General features: G+C 51.8%; 1 protein-coding gene across 2 annotated transcripts in view; it reads left to right on the plus strand.

Moving 5' to 3' along the window:
• The first annotated feature begins 5,228 nt into the window (after positions 1-5,228).
• SLC6A1 (solute carrier family 6 member 1) overlaps positions 5,229-12,896 on the plus strand; it is a 45,310-nt gene continuing 37,642 nt past the window's right edge. For both annotated transcript variants that reach the window (XM_045385748.2, XM_065538997.1), the window contains exon 1: positions 5,229-5,398. The gene's annotated coding sequence lies outside the window, so the exon portion shown is untranslated. The remainder of the gene's footprint in view (positions 5,399-12,896) is intronic.

The raw sequence follows: 12,896 nt of genomic DNA on the forward strand, positions 1-12,896 counted from the left end.
CAGAGAGAAAACAGAGGCCCAGAAAGGGGAGGTCACATGTCCAAGGTCTGTCTAGCTCAAAGCCAGCATAACACCTGTAGTACAATGTGCTGTGGAGAAATGTTTATGAAGCCATCTCCTGGGGGGCAGGCTCATCTCCATGGCTGCTCCTGGCCTGTCTTTTCACAGGTTGCCCATTTGGAGGCATCCGCCTGTTGAGTGTTTAAGTATTGATCTCAGCATGGTATGACGGGCACAAATATTTAAACATTCAGCAGTGAGGCCTCGCTGCCCAAGATCTGGCCCAGCGTGACTCGGGGAGAGAATAACAAAATGAACCTACGTCCTACTATCTCCTGTGAGGCGTATTGTGGTTTCTCAAGTGATTACGCACATTAATGATTACGCACATTAATTGCTAATGGGGGAATTTCTGGCATGGAGGGGGGTGTGGTTAAGGTGATAACATTTCTTCTGAAAACAAAAAAAACAAAGGCCCGCTTCCCTATAGGGGGTATTTTCTTAGGTTGAAGGGGGGCTTCTCAGTGTTACTATAATTTTGGAAAGCCTGGAAGATGGGATTCTTTGTTGTCATGGAGACAAAGTCTGCTATGAGCAGCGGATGGGGTCCTGGACAGGGGTCCTGGACAACGGGCAGGAGAGTAAAGCAGGTTGGCGACAAGTCTGGGGGCCCTGATCCCAGATTGGGTCTCTTCCCGGAGCATCACTGTGACCTGATGAGAGGCTCTCTGGGGCAGCAGAAAAGCCCCCTGGCAGGATTCATGAGCATACAGGCCCAGAGCCCTGGCTTTGGAGGAGGCCGGGCCTGAACTGGGATCCAGCCTCTGCTCCTCTCCTACTGTGTGTCTCTGGGCCAGTGATTCGTCCTCTCTGCACCTGTTTCCCCCTATGTCAATCATTACCATGCAGCGAGTGCTCAAAAATGTAGCTAGTAGGCATGGTTTTTGTGGCTTTGTCAGCAGATAGCCAAGTACCCTCAGGCAAGTCAGTGCCTCTCTCTGGGCCTCAGTTTACCTGCAAAAGCATTCAACTAGCTAATATCTAAGGACCATTTCTAGCCCAATGGCCTGTGAGTCTATGACTCAATGAACTCTCCCAAGTCAAGAAAGAGACAGGACTATGATAATGGCATTCACAATCATCATTTCCACCATCTATTGGGTGCCTACTGTGTGCTGGGAACCCTGCTGGGCACCAGGTCCTCCTCGCCTCACACCTACAGTGCAGCCTCCTGACAATCTTCTCACTTCCAGTCTTCTCCCTTTTAATCCATCCTGCATACCTGGCCAGTTTCAGCTTTCTTAAACCCTGCCTGCTCCTTTGCTCCAGAACACTCAGTGGCTCCCCAGCGCCCCTCAAGGTCAAGACCCAACTCCTTAATGTGGCAAGTGAGCCTTCCATGCTCAAGCCCTTCCCTTTCTCATGGACTCTCCGACAGACTGTGTTGTCTCTTTGTCTAGTCCTCCCCATTCCTCGTACTCAGTAGGTGCTCAATAAATATTTGTCAAGTGAATGAACGCATGGATAAAATGTTTCTCTAAATTAGGCTACTCAAACTTGAGTCCTTTGCAAAGCAGCCACAAGAGTTTTGCAAAAATTGCATGCCATGTCTATTTTTATTTACTTAAATATTTTCCTTTTTTAGATTAAATAAATGTATCTCAAAAGGAAACTTTACATCATGCTATAACTAGAAGGCCAATATTACTTGCCAGAAATAGGTCTCCATTAAAATAAATACAAGGACAAATGAGCAAAGCATTCAATTCTAACTAGATACTGTTGTCTACCAAAGCTGGCGGCCTCTCAGTTAAAATGGGATTAGTCAGTGCTTTGGAGAGGTGTTAAAGACTAAACTAGCACCAACCTGAGACTTACCCATTGACAGAAATCACAAGGATGTAACAAGGGGATGAATAGGGAAGAGCTGTTTCACTCTAAGTTATTCCATTCCACTGAAAATTATCCTACCAGCAGCGTGGTAGGATACCACCTAAGAAGGTAGGCTGAACTGGGATCCAGGCTCTGCTCCTCTCCTACTGTGTGTCTCTGGGCCAGTGATTTGTCCTCTCTGCACCTGCTTCCCCATATGTCAATCATTACCATGCAGCGAGTGCTCAAAAATGTAGCTAGTAGGCATGGTTTTCATGGCTTTGTCAGCAGATAGCCAAATACCCTCAGGCAAGTCAGTGCCTCTCTCTGGGCCTCCGTTTACCTGCAAAAGCATTCAACTAGCTAATATCTAAGGACCATTTCTAGCCCAATGGCCTGTGAGTCTATGACTCAACGAACTCTCCCAAGTCCAGGCCCCCTGTCCAGGACCCCATCTGCTGCTCATAGCAGACTCTGTCTCCATGACAACAAAGAATCCCATCTTCCAGGTTTTCCAAAATTATAGTAACACTGAGAAGCCCCCCTTCAACCTAAGAAGGTAGTGGCAGCCTACACTTTGGAAACCCTGTTCTGCAGAGCCCACAGCTCCAGCAGGAGGTATGCATATGAGTTCTCTGAAAGACTTTAACTCAGGTTTTTTGAAAGAGCATTGGAGGTCCTGCATGCAACTACCTCACCTTCACAATATAGTGTCCCTATCTGAAGTCTCACTGCACCAGAGACAGCTCTCAGAGCTCGACTGTGATAAGAGTTCGTTGGACACCATCTTCCTGGTGGAATAATGAGCTTCCCATCCCTGCAAAGATGCAGACATATGCTGGACAGTCATGGGTGTAGGACAGGGGCAGAGAATGTCAGCAGGGGCAGGGAATGTCGTGGAGATAATTCAAGCGTCAGATGGTCAACCTATGAAATTGATCTCATAGCTAGAGTTTGCTTTCATAGGTAAGTAAAACAAATCTAGAGGGACAAAAAGAGAGGGGAATTCATTCTGGTCAGCAACGTAGAAAAAACAGAGAGACAATTGTGAATGGGGTTACCCAGAAAACATGAAGGACAAAAGGGGGATGGGAATGGCTATTATTATTCTTTTTTATAATGCTTCATAATTTTCAATCCAACACTGGATTCATGAAGGCTATTTTGGTTTTAAGCAACATAAACTGAATTCAAACTTGTGTAGTATAGGAAAAATGACTTAATGATATAAATAGCTGACACTGCCTTCAGGTATGGCTGGATCCAGGGACTTGATATACATCAGGACTCACTCCGCTCTCTGTCTCTCAGTTCTGCTTTCCTCTATGTTGGCTTCATTTTAGGTCGGGTCTGCTCAAGTTCTACAAAGATGGCTGCCAACAGCTCTATGCTTAGGAGCTTTGGTGGAGATTGAGTTTCTGTTTGACAATAGTTTTTGCAAAGTCCCAGGCAGAGTTCTCATTGGCCCAGCATATGTCACAAGTCCCCTCATTGAGGTCAGAGTGCCCTGGTTGTCTGGTTGTCAGAGTGCCCTCTGATTGTCTGTGCCCTGGGTCACAAGTCTGTCTCCAGGAGGAGGGAACCCCACCCAACCATATGAATATGAGTGAAGGAGGGGAAGTTTCCCAAATGAAAATTGAGGTTCTGTCACCTAAAGAAGCTGAAATGAATGTCAGGCAAGCAAAAGTAGCCTTCATTTTTGCTACCCTTGTATCTCCACTCAAGGCTATGCTCCACATCTCCATCCAGACAGCTCCTATTCATCCTCCTATTCATCCTCAGTTCAAATGGCACTTCCTTGAAGAAACTTTCCCAAACCATCCCACACTGGACTGGAATCCCCTGCATGTGTGCTCTTGGCAGAGCTTGTCATTCTGGGCTTGTGTGGTTATTTGATGAAAGCCTGTCTCCCATACTGGACTGGCATCACCTTGAAAGCTGTGGCCTGTCTCACCCATCGCTCTGTCCCTGGAGCCTAGGACAGTGCCTGGCACACAGGAGGAGCTCAGTAAATACTTATTTGAAGTACCAATGGAGGTCCACAGCAAATATGACCTGGTGATCAGTGGTGGGAGGCGAATGGGTCAAGAAAGACATCAAGATTCCCTGCTCATGAGTGAGAGTGTGGGGAGACAGAAGTCAAGGTGACCTTGGTGAGCACTGCCTTGGGGGACTCAAGGATGGACGAAAGCGGGAGGAGGCGAGGTTACATGGGGTAGAGGACTGGAGATCCATCAGCAAAAGCCATCCCTGGGGACACGGAGAGGAGGGGAAGAGTAGGTCAGGGCTGAAGAGAAGGAATCTTTTCTCTGAGTTCCTGGGGAGCCCAGATGGAAGGGTTGATGTGGCCCCATTCCCAGGAGCCTTTATAAAAGAGAGTGGGGAGGTCAGGGCTTTGCAAGGACAAGGGAAGGAGTCCCTACGTGCTGGATTGGGATTGGTTGGAAAAGGGATTTCTCTGGGAGAATCCCTCAAACCTCAAGAACTGGGAGGAGAAGGGTGTCTGGGGCTTCTGCCACCATCCCTGTTTCCCTTTTGAGTAATCTGTTCCCGCATCTGTCCATCCACACACAGAGTTACTTGTGTCTCCATGACCAACCGCTGGCAGTGGACAGGGTGTCCTTCCCACCCCTCCTCTTACACACACTCACTCCCACCTGGTACCCAGAGCCTGGTCACCCCAGGCCAGGCCTGTGTTTCCAGGTGTAACAGGCAGGAGACGCTGCCCTAGGACGAGAGCAGGGAGGGGGCAGGGGCGCACCCCCACCCACAGCGACCCACAGAGGGCGAAAAGAGGACGACGGCAGAGAGAAACAGAAAGGACAGGCCAACAGAAGCAGTCCTGCAAGGCTGGAAAGAGAAAAGCCAGGAGGGGAGTGCTTGCTGTGAAGGACAGGGAGACAGAGACCAAGACGGACAAGCAGACAAGCTGATGACCCAGGACGAGGCCGGGAAGAGCCATCCAAGGAAGGAGAAGGAAGGAGAGAGACTGGAGCGGGACGGCGGGGCACGCGAGGGAAGGAGGGGGTGGGGAGAGGGAGGGAGGAAGAGAGAGGGGAGAAGGAGGGAGAAGAGAGCGGGAGAATGCGAGAGAAAAGAAGGGAGAGGGGAGGCGTAGAAGGGGAGAGGAGGTGAAGTGAAAAGGAGAGAGCCTGCTGGCGGTGAAGCTGCAAGAGGCAGCTGCGGAGGGAGCGCGCGGCGCGGGCCGGGAGAGCGCTGGGCGGGGGCGGGCGGTGCGGGCAGGGCCCTCCCCGAGCTGGGCGGGCTCCGGGAGCCGCGGGCCCCGCCCTCCCCCTCCATCCCTCCGGTCTCTCTCCCCCCTCCTCTCCCTTCCCCGCGTCCCTCCGCCCGCCCTCGGAAGACCGAGACAGCGGAGAGGTTGCGGGTGAGCTGCGCTGTGCCCAGGAGCGGAAGAGTCGGGAGCGCAGCGCAGCCCGAGCCCGAGAGGCCCCGCGTCCCGAGCGCACCGGAGCGGCCGAGCCGCCCCGCGCAGCGCCCGTCCCGGGCAGTGCAGCCCCGGCCGCAGGTAGGAACGGGCGGCTGGCGTCGGGGCGCGGGGCGCTGAGCCTAGGATAACGGCGCAGGACCGGCTAGAGTCCCGAGCCGCCGCCGAGAGCCGGGTCGGGTGGGGGGCGGACACCTCGAGATTCAAGCCCCCGCGCGGCACCGTCCCTGGAGCCACATGAAGGAGCAGGGGCGCCGCTCGGACCCCGACGTGCGCCCGGGCCATCCATCCCCTGAGACACGCGGCAGGCAGGAGAGCTCCAACAGAGGCGAGAATTGCATGCCCCTTCCCTCCTGCGGTGCCCCTCTGGCCCCGCAAGTTGGCGCTGGATTCTGCTGGAGCCGTCGAAGCTCCCTATTCATTCCCCAGGGGATGGAGGGGACGCGGAGTGAATGACACGAACAGCGTTAGGGGACCGTGCGCCACTTTCCCAATCCTGGGGTCAGCTGAGCCGAGTTAGAGCTATGCCCCTCATTTGTTATCTGCGGCTACGGCGGGATCGGGTGCGACTTGAGGATGAGACATCTCTGGGACAGCCCAAGCTCTCAGAAACGTTGGCTTAAAAGCACACCTGGGCTTGGGCTGAGTGCACTGGAGCTAAGCCTAGTGCACCGGAGCTCGCGTCGCGCCACCCCAGCCCCGACTTTCTCCAAGAGATACGGGGTGCGGGAGGTCCCTTAGAGGGCTGGAGGACTGTACCTCCTTGCTGCTTCGGGAACCGCGCTCCCCTTCTTGCTTTTGCTCTCTGCGTTTACTCCCGGGGCGACACTGCTCACCACGGTAGCCTCCGGCAGGGCAGTGTCCGTTGGGTCCTGAGCACACGTCCCCACGGGTGGCACCCACAGATGTCCTGTTCTAGGCTTGGCTCGGTCTTCAGACAAGAAACTCAGACCGGGCAGTCCCCTATTGAGGCTCTGAACTAATATCCTCCCAAAATAGACATGAACCTCAAGGAGAAAATTGGAATTTTTAAAAGCCAAATGATAACACCACGTTCCTCCCCAATGTGGGGCTGGAGGCTCATTCCCTTTCCCAGGAAGCTCAGCCTTATCCCCATGAAGAGCTGGCGGGGGGTGGGGGAGAGGGAATAAAATGGCTCCTGAGCTTTTGTGACACCCCAAAAATCAGAGACCGTGTCAGACTGAGTGGCATTGGGGGTCTACCTTTGTTTTTCTGTGACACACAAGGTGGGTGTTTGGCAAGGGAGTAGGGGATGTTGGGTGCTGGATAGTGCCTAGATTCTGTGTCTTTGGGAACTTTGGGGGAAGTGTCCTCTCCTAAGGGAGCCTAAAAAGGCTACTACCCCTGTCCCCCAAATTCCAAAACAAAAGAGGTCAGTGAAAGCTACTCGCATCTTGCATGTTATCTCTTTATCTTTGGAGCGCATTAGGAGGGACTGACCCAGCTCCAGATCAGGGTCTGGTTGGAGCAGGCACAGACCCTCTCCAAGGCAGAGAAGGGGAAAAAGAACTTGCCCTTAGAAGTGGGAGTCCCTGCGGGAGTGGGACGGACCTTTTCCCAGAGCAGCCCTGGCAAAATGGCTGAGCCTCCCTCGGGCCTCAGAAATAAATCGTCAGGCAGGCAGAAAACAAAGAAAGAGCTCTGTCTCCAGCCAAGCGCTGGCTCAGTGGCCAGTCCTTGGAGGACAAACAGTGAGTCCCAGGCAGAGAGACACAGCCCGGCCTGTCTGGCAGAGCATCTGGAAAGTGGGGTTCCCCTAGGAACACACAGGAGAGAGGCAGCCACTCTGGAAGTAAAATCAGGGACCCTCTGTACTGATGTGGGATACTTTATTTCAGGTCTGGAGGCTTGAAGAGAAGTGAGTCTCCAGGAAGTTAGATGGGGCTGGGAAGGATGTCTAGAGACCAAGGAGTAGTAGCTTAGAGGGTAAAAATGAGGCAAAATCAAGTCCATCAAAGCCGAAAGATGCACAGTGGCCACGTCTCTCCTGCCTGCCATGGATTTTACATGCCTGGTGACCCCAGAGCAGCAAAGACTATGAATTTTTTTACACATGGCCCAGCACACAGCAGGACCTCAATAAATCTCTTAAAATAAAGCCTGCATGTATGGAAGGTGATGCTATCACTGTCATGGACCTACCTGCAATCTCTACCTGTCTTGCTGAGCCAGGAAGGCTATAAAATGTGGCCCCCTGGCCCATAGCCGGGAATGAATGAGCCCCAGATGAGGGTTTGCTTTGAGCTGAGGCATTGCCATTTCTGGCCGGGTGACCTTGGGTACATTCTTGTTCCTGTTGGAAGGAAGGAATGGAGTACCCAGAGCTTCCAATGTGCCAGGGGTTATTCTTACAAGAACTGTGTAAAGCAGGCACTATTCTAATCCCCAATTCAGAGGCGATGAAACTGGATGCAGAGAGGGGAAGTGACTTGCCCAAGGTCACGTAGCCAGGAGGAGGAAGGGCAGGGATCTTAACCCTACTGTTCTAATTTGCAGGCCAACTTTGTCCTCTCGTGGGTCTCTGGGCCTCGGTTTTTCCATCTGTAAAGTGAAGTGATGGGGTGGTAGTTCCTGTGGGCTTGCCATTGGAGCAGTGGCTGGTCCTCTGCCTTGGTGGCATATGACATGCTGAGAGCACCATGAAATAAAACACCAATATCAGGCCACTTCTTGCCATCACACAAAGACGCCGTTCCTTGGCTTGGCTGTGAGCTCAGCAGCTGAGATTGAGTTCCATGCCACTTGGAATTTGGAGATTTTTTTCCACCCTCTTGCTTGTCAGTGGTTCACAGGCAGGGTGTTGTTAATGACAGTTGATTCAGCCTTGCCACCACCTTTAGCCGCCTGCATCCTGAAGTTCATCTCCTTTGTCCTTAGGAGCCCATCCCTGTTGCCTAGTCCAAAATGCACCCACCTTCCGCTTGACCACCCGCTCCGCCCCAGCAGCCCCTCTCCTCTGCCACAGCCCCAGTGCCAAACCCACTTAGAGCCACTTCATCGCCTCTGCCCAAATGGAAACTAAAATGCGAGCGTCAGCAGGCCTGTCTCTGCCTGTGTCGGAACTACCCCTTCAATTCAACCGCGCAGTGTCGCCTGAGCTTCTCTGTGTCTGGAGAATGCTGGGCAGGGTATAGCACCGCTGGATGACAGCAACCTCAAGTTGACCTCAGTTGCCAAGAGCATTGGGCACTGCCCCCACAAGGTGAAAAGATCATCATGTGTCCACTGCTCTGTGGCTTGGCGTGCCTCGATGCTGGCTTCTCAAACAGGCCCTGCTCAGGTGGCTCTTTTTGCCAACTTTACCCCGTTTTCTGAAGGGCGCTAGGAGATGGAGGGGAAGAGGTTGGTGCTTGCAAAAGAAAAAGTTGGGAGGCCAGATGTGCACCCCAAAATAGGACTTCCCAGGAAATGGGTCTCAGTAAGCGTATGAACATCCAGCATCTTCATCTACTCCATGCTCACCCAAGACCTCTGGGGTCAGGGGAAGGGGCTATGGAGTCAGTGGGAAGTGGGCCAGTAGCAGAGAGGAGAGTTGCCTGGCATAGGCAGTAGGTGTGAATGCAAGCTGTGATATTTCAGCGGAGACCTGGAATTCAGTCATAAACAGAAAAGGAAGAAAACACTAAATATTGTTCCAATGCAATTGTATCAAAAACAGTAATAACTGTCAGTTACTGCATGTTGGCAATATGCCAGGGACTGTGCTGTGTGCCTTACTTATATCATTGCAGTTAATTTTCACAAAGCCCTGTGAGATGCATAGCATAATGATCCCTATAAGGGTGAGGAAACTGAGGAGGAGAGGGGCTAAGGCACTTGCTGCAGGATCACTGGGCTAGTAAATAGCCTTAAAGCCCAAACCCAGTCACAGCATGCTTAAATCCCTGCCACTGAAAAGCCCCTGACACTGCTTACTTGGCAATGACCATGAGCACCCCCCACCGCCTCCACCCCAGTTAAGGAGCTGCACAGTTTACAAAGCACTTCTTCATCCATTCCATCTGTGGAGCTTTGCCACAGCTCTGGGAGGCTGGGTGGCATAACTTTTGCGTGATAACTGGGGAAGCTGACTTGCAGAGAGATGAATTTATGCCCAAGGTCCCTCAGATGCTAGGTTGCAGAACTGGGATTCAAATTGAGATGTCCAGCCTGTTACAACATATTTGGGACCTAGATTTTAAATTCATTTGCAGCTAGTGCTGATGTCGTGCACTCAGCCACCTTTCCCTAATTCTCGGGTGTCTCCCAATTTTGTCCCCACCATCTTACTGCTTAGGAAGCTATTGAGAGTGCCCTGACAAAGCCATCAGCTGCGTTTACCGTGATCTGACGTGACACAAAAGTGGCATCCGATTCCATGCAAGCTGCCTGCAGCGAATGGCCTTCTATTTTTACATTTCTCACAAATTGGAAATTACAAGGAGGCCAGGTCTTGCAGAGAGATTGGCTGTGGTGCTCTGAAAGCAGGGGATGTACAACTAGGTGGAACGGGCCACTTTAGGATGCCAGGGGCCCTGTTGGCTGTGAAAGGAGTCCCCTGGCTACTGGGACTGGATGGGATCCTGGCACACAGGCCAGGCTTGGGGATGCAGGAGTTAGTGACTGCCTTGGACAGTGACCTGCAGCTCTGCCCACCTGTCGGTGGCCTGGTGTCTGCAAGATCTGTGTCTCACGCCAGCTCCTGAGATAACTGAGCCCTGGCCAGAGGGACATTCAAGGTCAAAGATGCCCTGAAACATAGACAGCAGGTTGCTTTCATGAATGTGTTGTTTGATAAGGAGGTTCTGTGCAGGGAGAGGGCAGCAGCCACAGGGAGGTGAGCAAAGACATTTGGTATCAGTGTTGCGGTTTGCTGCAACTTAGCACTGATCACGATACTCCCGGTCATCAGAACCGCACGTTATACTTTGCTAAAAATGCTCTTGCAGCTGCTCTTTCTTTTGATCATATATAAAGTATTCTAGGGGAAGAAAATATGGTCCTTGAGATCCTGGAGAAGAATCCTTTCTCTAATAAAGAGTGACTTTTATTTTAAGCTAGTTTTCTCATAAAGCCCAAATCAGAATGACCTTGACCCAAATGAGGCTCCTTTGCACACATGTGCTTACATGCACATGTTAACACTTACGTAGAAGTTCAGTTTTCACAGTGTTTTCTCAGTTGAAGCTTGTGACAGCCCTGGGAGTTTCAACTGAAGGTAATTTTATTGTTGTTATTAGTACCATTATTATCCTCATCCAAAAGATGAAACTGAGGCTCAGTGAGCCCTGACTCCTCATCTCTGTCCCCTAGTTTCCCAGCTGATGGAAATCACCTTTACTAGGCTGAAATCCAGGTTCACCAGGTAGCCCCTTGAGAAGTAGTCCAGATGAGGCCAGTTCTGGTAGGAGGTAGAGCACAGAGTACTCAAAGATCGAGACTTACAGGAGAGCTTGGGAAGGTACGGCTGTGAGGTTTGGGAGAAAAGGGCCACGGCATCTTGTCCTAACCTTACCTGAGCTCTGGCCAGAGATTAACATCTCCTTGGTTATGCCCAGAGTTTGGATCCAAAGAGTGATCATTTGGCTGGGGGCTTCCAGCAGTAGCCAGACCTGGAGGGAGAGGAAGGGATGGTTGCTCTCAGACACCTACCTGCACACAAGAATGCTTTTCTCAGTGAATTGGGGGAGAAATGAACACCAGGGGCCCCCATGAGATTTCATAGAAGGATCTAAAGGTCTTCGTAGCCAGGAAGGTTGTGGGGAGTGTTTGTATGTGAGCTTCAGCTCAGACCCACTGGAGGAGCAGGCTATGTGCTTCTGAGCCATGCCCAGGCAAGAGGGCAGGGATGGGGTGGGGATATGGGATGGAAACCACTTTACCCTGGCCATGACCCACTCCCCTCTGCCTTTGGACTGTCGCCATGCTGGAGACTGAGAAATATCACGAGTTCTAGGAGCTTCCCTGTGAGGTGCCAGGGGAGGCAAGAGACCTGAGGGTTTGACAGTTCCCTGGCTGGATGGTGGGGAGAGAACTTGTCCAGTTTGACCCTGACAATGAGTTCAGAGGGCCTGCTGGGCACTGGTCCCTGAGCCAAGGCTGATGCTGGACGATAGGTGCTACTCTCCCCTTCTGCCAGAGGGGACCCTGAGCCCAAGGGTGGTGGAGTCACTCGCCACGGGGTGCACAGACCAAGATTGGGCCCAGGTCTTGGTGATGCCAACCTCACGCTGCTTCTGAAAAGCACCTGAGACAAGATAACTGTGGGGGAGCCAGGAGCTTTTTCTCTGTATTCGCCATTTCTGGCTGTGCCATGCAAGGGCTGAGAAAAAGTGAAAGCAATGCAAAATAGAAGTGGCCAAAAGCAAAACCCACCAGCTTCCTGGGCACTGTCTGAGCTGCCAGCCTGCAATCCAGGCTTCACTGCCACCTGAGCTGACTAAGCCCCTTCCTGCCCAAGTCAGATGTTTCCAGAGCTTAAGATCAAGGACCCACCTATGATTTAAAAAAAAAATAAAAAGTAGGCCTGGGGAAAGGGAAGAAGTCATCTTACTGAAGAGTATTTTTTTAAAGGTGGAATTTAAATGCACTCATGGATTACATATGCATTTTTAGCAGGTTGGTTCAGCATAATGACACAGAATGATCTGATATGTACATCTGTCAGTCTTGGGCTCTGCCTGTGACCTAGGCACTGAGCCAGTATTTCACAAGCATTGTCCCAGGATCCTCAATAAGGAAACTGAGGCTCAGGGAGCTCAAGAAGTTGCCCAAGGTCATATCACTGACACGGGGCAGAGTTGGGAATCAGATCCAAGGCTGCAGGGCTCCGAGGCTTGGGCTTGCAGACCTGAGAAAAAAGTGGGAGAGCTGCCTCCTGCTGGGCCTCAAGCCTGTGGGGGACCATGGGCAGGTTCTTTCCCCTCTCTTGGCTTTGCATGCTCAGTTCATACAGCCAAGGGGTTTGGACCATTGGATAGGACGATCGGCTGCTCCCTGCGCCAGGCGCCAGTTCTCCAGGCAAGGGGAGGGAAGTTGCACGCCCCACTTCCTCCTCTCCTCCTCCATTTCCCCCATAATAGCCTCCCCGAGACTAATGACTGAGGAAGATAAGAGTCCTTTCTCCAAATGGCAGTGAATGCCACTAATGACAGAGCAGATGCAGCACTGTTAATTATTCCACGGGTATTAAATGAAAACGCCAGCCCTGGAGGAGTTAAATAGCGCCACTGATCTGGCAACGGCTGTACTTAAAAGTGGTGCCATCAGCCTGGGCCAGAGCAGAACAGCCTCCTCCCCAAACTTGGAGCTAGACAGGAATCACAAAGGAAGGGTCCCCTCATTGGTCATAGACCCCCTTCAGCTCAGGGTCCGAAGCAGCTCCTTGGAGACATGGATCAGTGGCTGCTTTGGGAGATTTTCTTAAAGGCCCCTGGGGGACCTAGACTAGTTACCCTCAGGAGCAGATGTGGACAAACAATTGGACCGAATAAAACTCTGAGCACCTACTGTGTGCCAGGTCCTATTTTGGATTGTAGAAAGAAACCGGGTGCTGTTGCTGCCCTTTGAAGATCTGCTT

The sequence above is a fragment of the Macaca fascicularis genome, chromosome 2 (genome assembly GCF_037993035.2).
Source record: "Macaca fascicularis isolate 582-1 chromosome 2, T2T-MFA8v1.1".
Taxonomy (NCBI): Eukaryota; Metazoa; Chordata; class Mammalia; order Primates; family Cercopithecidae; genus Macaca; species Macaca fascicularis.